Source organism: Pavona decussata, unplaced genomic scaffold, assembly GCF_977016875.1.
Source record: "Pavona decussata unplaced genomic scaffold, jaPavDecu1.1 SCAFFOLD_62, whole genome shotgun sequence".
In the NCBI taxonomy this organism is placed as follows: Eukaryota; Metazoa; Cnidaria; class Anthozoa; order Scleractinia; family Agariciidae; genus Pavona; species Pavona decussata.
Window position 1 is genome coordinate 737,737 of NW_028145483.1, and position 8,623 is coordinate 746,359.

Sequence of the window (8,623 nt, forward strand, 5' to 3'; positions counted from 1 at the left end):
AGCTTATAAAAGTTGAGACTTTTTGTAATAAAAGAGTGTAGCTTACATAAGCTATGCTTTATAGTTACATAAGATCTTTCACGTTTGTTAGCTGTTCAATTCAGTTTTTTCTTCTTCTTAAGTTTGAGCTATGTGTTCGTGCATTTGTGGAAATAAATCGATGAGATATGGGTGTGTAGTTTACTAAATAAACATATCTTAATTGAAAAAGCTGAAACTTCATGATCACAGTAAAGAATATAAGAAGCTTTTGAGGCCGCAAGACCTTTAATCTTTCTAAGTTGAAAACAGTATATTTTTAAGGTTGCAGATTTTTGCACGTTCAATTCGGTTGAGACCAGGACGAAAATTAAAGATGTTTCATAGCTTGCAAAATATGGGAATCTAAATGAGAACAGCTGACGTGGCCAATGTTTCAGTCCTGTCAAAATCTGTTTGTTTGTTTGTTTGTTTTTTTATCTTTCTCTCCAAGTGTGAACTATTGCACACACAACCGTGTTACAGAATTGGCAAGGAAAGTGATAATAGATTAAAATTTAATTGCTACTACGACGGGAAGCATAGCCAGTTTTATTTCCTTAACTCTTGAGTTGTTTGCTGGCATCAGGCCTTTTTTATGGAGTGTAAAGAGTGGAGGAAGCTTTACTCATGAAAGCTGCTTTACAATTACGTACGAGCTAAAATGTTCCTGGCGTTTTTAGTGAAATCAACGGTATTAGTTTTTGCTTCAATTTGCTTTTTTGTACGAATTTTTGTAGTCCATAACAACCTGTAAATTTGCAAGAAAAGGGCGTAGAAAAAGATACACTAAATAGGTACCAAGCGTAGCTTGTGAAAGCTACTGATCTTTTGTCATTTAAGCCAGTTGTTTTTTCGCCTTGTTTATGCCCGCATAAGTCGTACGCGAAATGGCAAAAATCACGATAGAGTTGAGATATTTTTATCCTAAGCTGAGCTTACGTAAAATAAGACAACTTTCAAATACGCACATGCTAAATATTTCCGCTTTCCATGAAAATCACATGTCAAAATTTCGATCAGTTTGTTCTTGCACGTACACCTGCGACACGTTTGTTGCCACTACTTTTGTGTCGCCTTAATTTTTAGATTGCAAACTTTGTTCTGGTCGTAAAAACGCTGTACAGCCTTTTTCTTTTTAAACTAGTTTTTGATGTAACATTCAAGTTTGTGTCTTTCTTGTAGTTCGTGAAGATATAAACATGGAGTGTTTTGAGCGGTGTGTTTATCGTTTGCTAATCATCTTATACTTGCTAATCTCTGTATGCTAATTATTATTAAGTTTTTGCTTTGCCATTTGCCTAAAATAAACTACAAGAAAAAGAACAAATTTGGTTTTGTAAAATGGTACAAAGAACTCAAGAACTTTATTTTAGTACCGGTCACACATTAGGGACAGAACTGAAATCAAAAGTTCTAGCTTCGTTTAATCCACCACTCAAAGATTCGGATGTGGGAGTGACAGTGTTAACCTTGATATGAAACAAGACCTGTCGTATTTGTGGGATGATATATGCAATTTTGACTTGTTCCTGCAACGAAGTTTGCTCGCTCGTTAATCAAACACCCACGCGGAACATTCCAGTGTTTATTTGTTTAGTCTAATATTGTACGTCTGTCTTGTCAGTAAAACCAGTCATTAAGTTAAGTGCTTGCAAAATTAGAGCAATATCAACCCATATGCTATGTAGCGATGCTAAAATCAATAGAACAGGTTTCATTCTTGCTTGAAATTTTTCACTTGCAACCCTACTTCTACTAAACGTTTCCAAAACACAAATGCGAGTTGTGTAAAGTATCCACTTACGAAAGTCGAAAAACCAAGAGCACCAAAGGAAAGTATTCCTCAGAGGCTTTCATTTCAATGTTACACTTTAGGATTTTGTCCAAAGAGTCAAAAGTTAGTAGTTTCTTTACGTGACACAATGCTTCTCTCTGGAATGAAGACGTTTTTTCGATATCAAAGGAACTATCTCGTGTTAAGCTCAAGTCAACTGCCACAAAGTCCACAAACAATTGAAATTCCTTCTCCACAAAGGTTCTCTTGTTGTCGATCATTACATGCTACTTAACCAAGACATCCAAAGAATTTTAGTGCGTTGCATTTCTGTTTGCCAGCCTTCTAGTTGCTACGGCGAGTGGGTTTGAAAGTGTTCGACAATTTAATGTAAACTTGGCTCGCCACACCTCTCGAAAATCCATAGAAGCAGGAAGCGTGGTCTATAAGAAGGCATTGTTGGATTAAGCTGTAGCCAAAATAACTTTTTTGTTTCCATTGTAACAAACTGCACGTCCATTAAGCATCCTTTAATTAACAACTTCTACACATGCGACATTTGTTAAAACGAACAAACATTCTGGATTCTGTCATTTGATCTGATTTCACAACGCTTATAATGTAACTTTTCTACATGAAGAACTCGTGCTTTTTTTATCTGTTTATTTTGGATATGACTGTCAGTAATCCCTTCCCATCCGACCAAAATAACAACCTCAAGAGGTAGAAACCACCTTGTACAGCACGGTGATCACTGAGTGCCAATTGAAAGTGCTGCTCAACTTTCGAATTCCAAAATAGTTCATGATAAGTTGGAAGTATTTCAAGAAAGTAACGGTCCATAGCTTTCACTAAATTCTCACACTTTACGATTTTGTCCTCAGGCAAGCAGTTGAGACTCTGACTTTGCTCTTGAGCGGGTCAAAATTGTCTTTACCAAACACCTGCGCTCGCATTTAACACGTGAGAACAAAAAAAAGGGACAGTTCTGATGCTATTTTGGATCATTCGATCCCAAAATAGGTTGACGATAATGATCAAAATAAATTACAGTTGCTCTTTTTGCACTTCTGAAAGTTCAGCAAGTTTCAAATTCAAATATAGTTCGTATAAATGTGGTATTTTGTAAACACGTTTGTATGGTACGTTTGTGTGGATGGTCAAGAGTCTTGTTTGAAACTTTGTCAGAAAGTGCACGGAAACCGCAAAACGTTCCCACATCACGCGGATAATTGCTGTGAAACCCCCCGCCTATGGTCGGCCTCCACCCCCCCCCCCCCCCCCCCCTCCAACACGCACACAGCGGCTTACAGGTGCGTTAAGTCTTGGGTTCCCCTAGAGACTAGGAATTTTAAGAAGCTACTTCGGCGACGGAAACGAGAACGTCACAAAACAATAGGATATAATGAGAAAAACAAAGGCACTGCAGGTTCGTTATGAATTTTGTTACATTTCTCCACTGTGCTCGGCCAAAACACAACGTGAAATGACTAAATCCAAGGTTTTGTGGAGAACGTGAGTACATGACGTTAAATGTTTCAATCTCTGTCTCAACTTGAACGCCGTTCCAACCTGTTCTGTTACTGGATAGTTCGGCCACATTGCACAAGTTGAGCGAATTGGAATAATCGCGAAGTAGTACAAGTAACGCGAACTTATATTTTCAAGCAACGTTTTCGTTGGCGTTGCCGTTGTGGTTTCTTAAAGTCCCTACTATCCGGAGTTGAAATTCTTGGGAACAAAATCATCAAATGATAAATGAATTTTTCAGTCAATGACACATGCATATTCCGAAAAGAAAATCCGAGTGCTCCCGACAGCAGTCGAACCTAATAATCGGCAGATCATCGGTTTGACTCTTGTTTCGAGAACTCGGATGTTTTCCCTAGTGCATGCATGTGCCTGTGTGTATAATTTATTCAACAGGCTTAAAAGGTCGCTCATTCTTTCTAAAATATCAACGTTCTGTGATTTTTTTTGTGCTTTCAAAGTAGCAACATAGAAATTGTAAAAAGACAGTCTTGTTCGGCGGGATTTTCACATTCGTCTAAGGTTGTTTACACCTTGCAGGCTTCCGTCTAACAACTTTTCTTTTTATTTCTTGCAGAATTCTACGAGTGGGGTTTTAATTGCGAAACATCTTACAAAAGGAGTAGATTTTTTTTCTATTTAAATATCAATACTCCTGTAGTGGTCTACTCTTTAAGTGTACATCTTAAAATAATGTGTTCAAGCGCTGAGATATATCAACGAATCTATCTCGAACAAAAAATGTCGCTTTTTATCGACGGGTTTCTGAAATCCAATAACTTTGTACATGTATCTTAACGTATTTTTAGCTTAAAATTTATAGACATAGTTCTTTTGAAACTGATTTTTAGCGTTTAAGTTTTATCGTAGAGCGAAAGTAGTTTTTCGAGAAATGAGGAAATATTTTTATCTATTGCCCGAGATAATCTTTCTATTTTCCTACGGTCAAATTTTAATGAAAAATCTCGGAGTTTTTGCATTACAAATAGGACTTAACTTATTAGCTTTTAAATATGTAGTTTGTATAGTTTGTGAATAAGCTAAAAACTATTGTAGACTACCCAAGGAAAAGGTAGTGATGAGATTGTAAAATATTCCATATGCATTATGCGGTTCTGCTTTGTAGCTAACGACATTTAACTCGGCGAGCAGAGGTTTCGGTTATTTAGTGTAGCTGAACTTCGAACTCGAAAGTAATTAAAATCATTACAATGCCGAACATTTTAGCTGATGTTTTCTAAGATTTATTTATTTTATCGTAAGCTTGTTTAGTTTATGAACAGTTCCGAAAATAGAAGCCGACTTGGTCATGTTTGTGTACAGTACTTGCTGATATGAAAGTGTGAATAAAAGAAAAAGAAAATCTTTATCAGCTGTAGTGTGTTGTGTTTTTTTCCACGCATTTTTCTCTCCCTCCATCCGCTCATTAAAATCACAATCGTTGAACAAAAGGCGGTATGTTTCTTAAATTTAAAATTGGTCATTACATTTAGAGTGTTTGCCGAACTCATTAATGCATTGTACTTTCTGGTTCGATGCGGATGAGAAAAATATTTAAACTAAAAACTTGTTTGGAAAGGTGTCCTCCCTGAATTGGAAAAGAAAATGGTTTCCTCGAAAGAGCCGCGTTTTCCTTCCAAAATTCGCGCTATTAGGTAATCGTTTTGGTTGTAACTCTTTGTCCTCGTCTACCGACCTTTTAAGATTTGTTTACACATAATTGAAAGAGTTAAGGTTCGGTTATTTTCTGCCCGTCGCAAAGCTATGGGATGCCCTCGGCCCACACTCGAAGGCCAACATATTTTGAGCGTATTTCAGACAACCTTCCAGCGTTTGAAAATACGGTATTTTAATTTTCGTTAGGGTTTGTACAAATCTTCTCTTCTCTCCTTCTGTTCTAATGAAATTGCTCATCCTTTCGTATGGTAATTTTTATCTTTCCAAAGTGGCGCTGAAGTACGCCCATCGATCAACGAAGTTGCCACAAAGAAGATTAACCTCTATGTTTAAAGCGTGCTGCAGTTTTCTCGAAGAAATACTCGTCGAAATTCGTTCACTTTTTAACTAAAGACGTGTCAACTTGTTAATGGCCATAAAAAGAGCCAATTAACACCAGAGTTTTGGATTTAGAACGTTTCCATCTGCTTTCGGCAATGTGGAATTACGGAACAATGTTTCAATTGGAAAACTTGTGAGCCTTAATGTGTGTCGGCTACGCTATTTCTATGCCGCTACTATTGTCAAAATGTCGCTGTATTTGTCTTTCATTTCCGCTCCATAAAAGAGGTGGTTTGGATCTTAAACAAACATTTTTTGGGACTTCGCGTCGATTGCCACAATGCTAAGCGGAGTAGTCACTCGCTCTATTGGTGGGGAAAAAATGCATTCTTCCGACATGCTCAAACTAGCCATATCAGGAATGAATTTTTATTTTTTAATTTTCTTTTGGAATGAAAAGTTGTGGTTCACCTTTCTGAACAGACAGTAATGAATTCGGAGTGATAGAAAGATAAGATAATAACTTCTGTTGTACTTCTCGGTCTCTGTGATCTTCCATTCTCGATTCTTAATAACACAAAATTAGAGGCTTGACGAAATAGATCAAATCGAAAAAGCAATCAAATGATACGATGGTTCACTACGAGATGACCAAACTCGATAACTTCTCGGCGGTGGGTTTTCTGTAAAGAAACAGCGAAATCATTTCATCAATGTCCCTTCTTTTAAATCCGGAAATTTAATCGGAATTTTATGGCGGTGGGCAGGTTGCTGGACGTGGCCCAATTTTCTTGTTTTTAATCTAAAAACCACAATGGATCACCTTCGGATTTAAATGAAAGGGTTTCATCTACGGGACAGATTGCTATAGCAACTCTACGTCCAAGAGCCCACTTCTTGGAAGTATTCGATAAACTGTTCCCAAATTAAAACAAAGCCGAAATTTTGTTATCGATGAAATAGTAAGCGACAGAAACTCGAGGCACTGAAAAAGTTCGAGCGTCTAGCCTTTCACGGTATTAAATTGTTGATAAGAAATGAAAAATCGCCTTATTTTGTCTTGACAAGAGGCTAATTGCCTTCGAAAACTCTGAGGGGGGTTCTAAGCAGGTAGACGGACGAAAAATATGGTACACGGCGATTTTCGACTTAATGTACGTTTCCAGTCATCATTAGGCAATATTTCAATCATTTATGTCTCAAGCTTTAATCCTTCTTTTGGAATAAACAAATGACTGTCATTTTTATATGGCAACAAGCGCCTAAAATAGGGTGTGATTTTCACTGAGGTAGATGAATTTCGAATCACTTTGGTTATCAGTACATATATTTTTTAAAAAAATTTAAGACCCTTGATTTAACAATTCCGCAGACCAAAGAAAGCCTTATTTCTTATCAGTAGATTCCTCGTTTTATTGAAAGCCTGTCTCTTTTAACCCAAGCCCCCTACTAGGGCAGACAGGCTAATACAGTCGCTAGCGTACACATCATTTGTCTGCGCCTGATGGTTGAAAAGTCTCCGTTAAAACTGAGTTTGCATCCTTTCGACTAACGTTCTAAAAATTAAAAAGGTTGATACAATTGGCTGCGAGTATGTAAACGGGTACATTGTAATTTCTGTACATAAACGTACGGATAGAACAGTGTTAAAAAATTGAACCTGCAGATAAACATCATATTCCACTCGTCTTGTCATTGCCCAATCCAAATTAATGCGGATCAAAAATGGGAATTTCCGACCCGAAATACGAAGTGTTGCTTAATTGCACAGATGCACAATTAAGCAATACAAGATGGAAAAAATAATTAATTTAGAAAACGCAAATTTAGTTTGACAGCCCTTAGCAGGTTCAATACTAAACAAAATCCACCGATCAACATCAAACCCTAATGGATGTGGTCTGCAATATTTTGATTTTAGTCCTCCCAAATATTTTTGTCTCTCTGAATTCATAAATCAAAACAAAATATCTTGGTGACAAGTTCAACTCGGTCGAGGAAATATTTGAAGTGAATTACAACTGAAATGGTAACATTTCTCTTTCGGGTTCTTTTGAAAACAACATTGCTTTTTTCCCGTCTTCTCCAAGGAAGATTGCACATGATTTTCTCAAGATCTTTGTAGCTATTTTCGTCCATCACGCATCACGCCCTCAAGTCAAACAGTGTCATTTTCGTCTCGTATAAACACAAAATACGAACAAATCGCGTGATATTTTCAAGGCAAATTCAGTCTAGTTTTTCGCTGTTTGCGCAAGCATCAAGCTAATGCGCTTCTAAATTCCCCAATAAAAACTAAACTCTTTGGTCGCCGCATATTTTTTCCTGCATTTTTCCGGATACTCCCTAAAAACGAATCCTAACTGTTTGTCGCAAAGGGCGGTTTGGCCGAACTGAAGGAAGTGTACAAAATCGTGGTATGTCTCAACGGCGCCGTTAAATGGATTACTGCTTGAGTTCTACACACAGAAAATTTCCCGAAGACGATATTTCCTTTCCATCGCAAAAATCGCTGTTATCATGGCGAAATCTTTCAAATCACCGCATTACAGTCTACAATATTTTAACAAGAAGCTTTTGTCATTAACGTTAAGGCGTTTACAATGCTAAAATATTACCAGGCACGCCACAGTCCGTGACCAGAACGTTGAAAATCGCGAGGATTCCACGCGACTTACCCCAAAACAAACTTTAACTTTGAAGATTTCGCGACCGTCATTTCCGGATCGCGAGCATGATTCCGTCTAGATTAAACTATTGAAGGTTTATTGAAATCTTTTGGATTATCCCCGCCGAGAAAAGCGCTCGAAAGAACTTTTAAGAACATAAAAGCTTTGCTCTCGCCAAATTAGCGCTTAACACTAGCTAAGCATGGCTAATTATGATAAAGTGGCATACATTTACCAGAGGAAGACGATGCTAAACTTTTGGTAAACATTTATTTTTGCTCCCAAAATTAGTTTTGGTCAACATACAGGCATAATGGGCTACATCTTGAAATTTCTCTGGGTTAATTGTTGCCTTTGATAAAATTACCTGTTTTTAGCTTTTTCGGAATCAAAAGAAAAGCTATAAATGTTGATTTATTGTCGCCTTCAAACCACTGGTTTTCCGTTCGGGCATAAATTATCACGCGCTCGTTCAATACGGCACTTGTTTATTTACCGAACGAACCAATACTAGCTTGCGCCCTAAGCGAAAAAGGTCTGCGACTGCTTTCAGAAGCTTAAAGGGTAATTGGGACCATTCAAATGCAGCGTTTGCGCAAAACAAATGTTGAGATTAAGCAATCGTCCCTCC

At 37.4% G+C, this 8,623-nt stretch overlaps 1 protein-coding gene across 1 annotated transcript in view; it reads left to right on the forward strand.

Moving 5' to 3' along the window:
- Positions 1 to 4,694, forward strand: part of LOC146478864 (cadherin EGF LAG seven-pass G-type receptor 2-like) — a 51,191-nt gene extending 46,497 nt beyond the window's left edge. Inside the window, exon 39 of the mRNA XM_085111607.1 lies at positions 3,903 to 4,694. The gene's annotated coding sequence lies outside the window, so the exon portion shown is untranslated. The remainder of the gene's footprint in view (positions 1 to 3,902) is intronic.
- Positions 4,695 to 8,623: the final 3,929 nt, after the last annotated feature.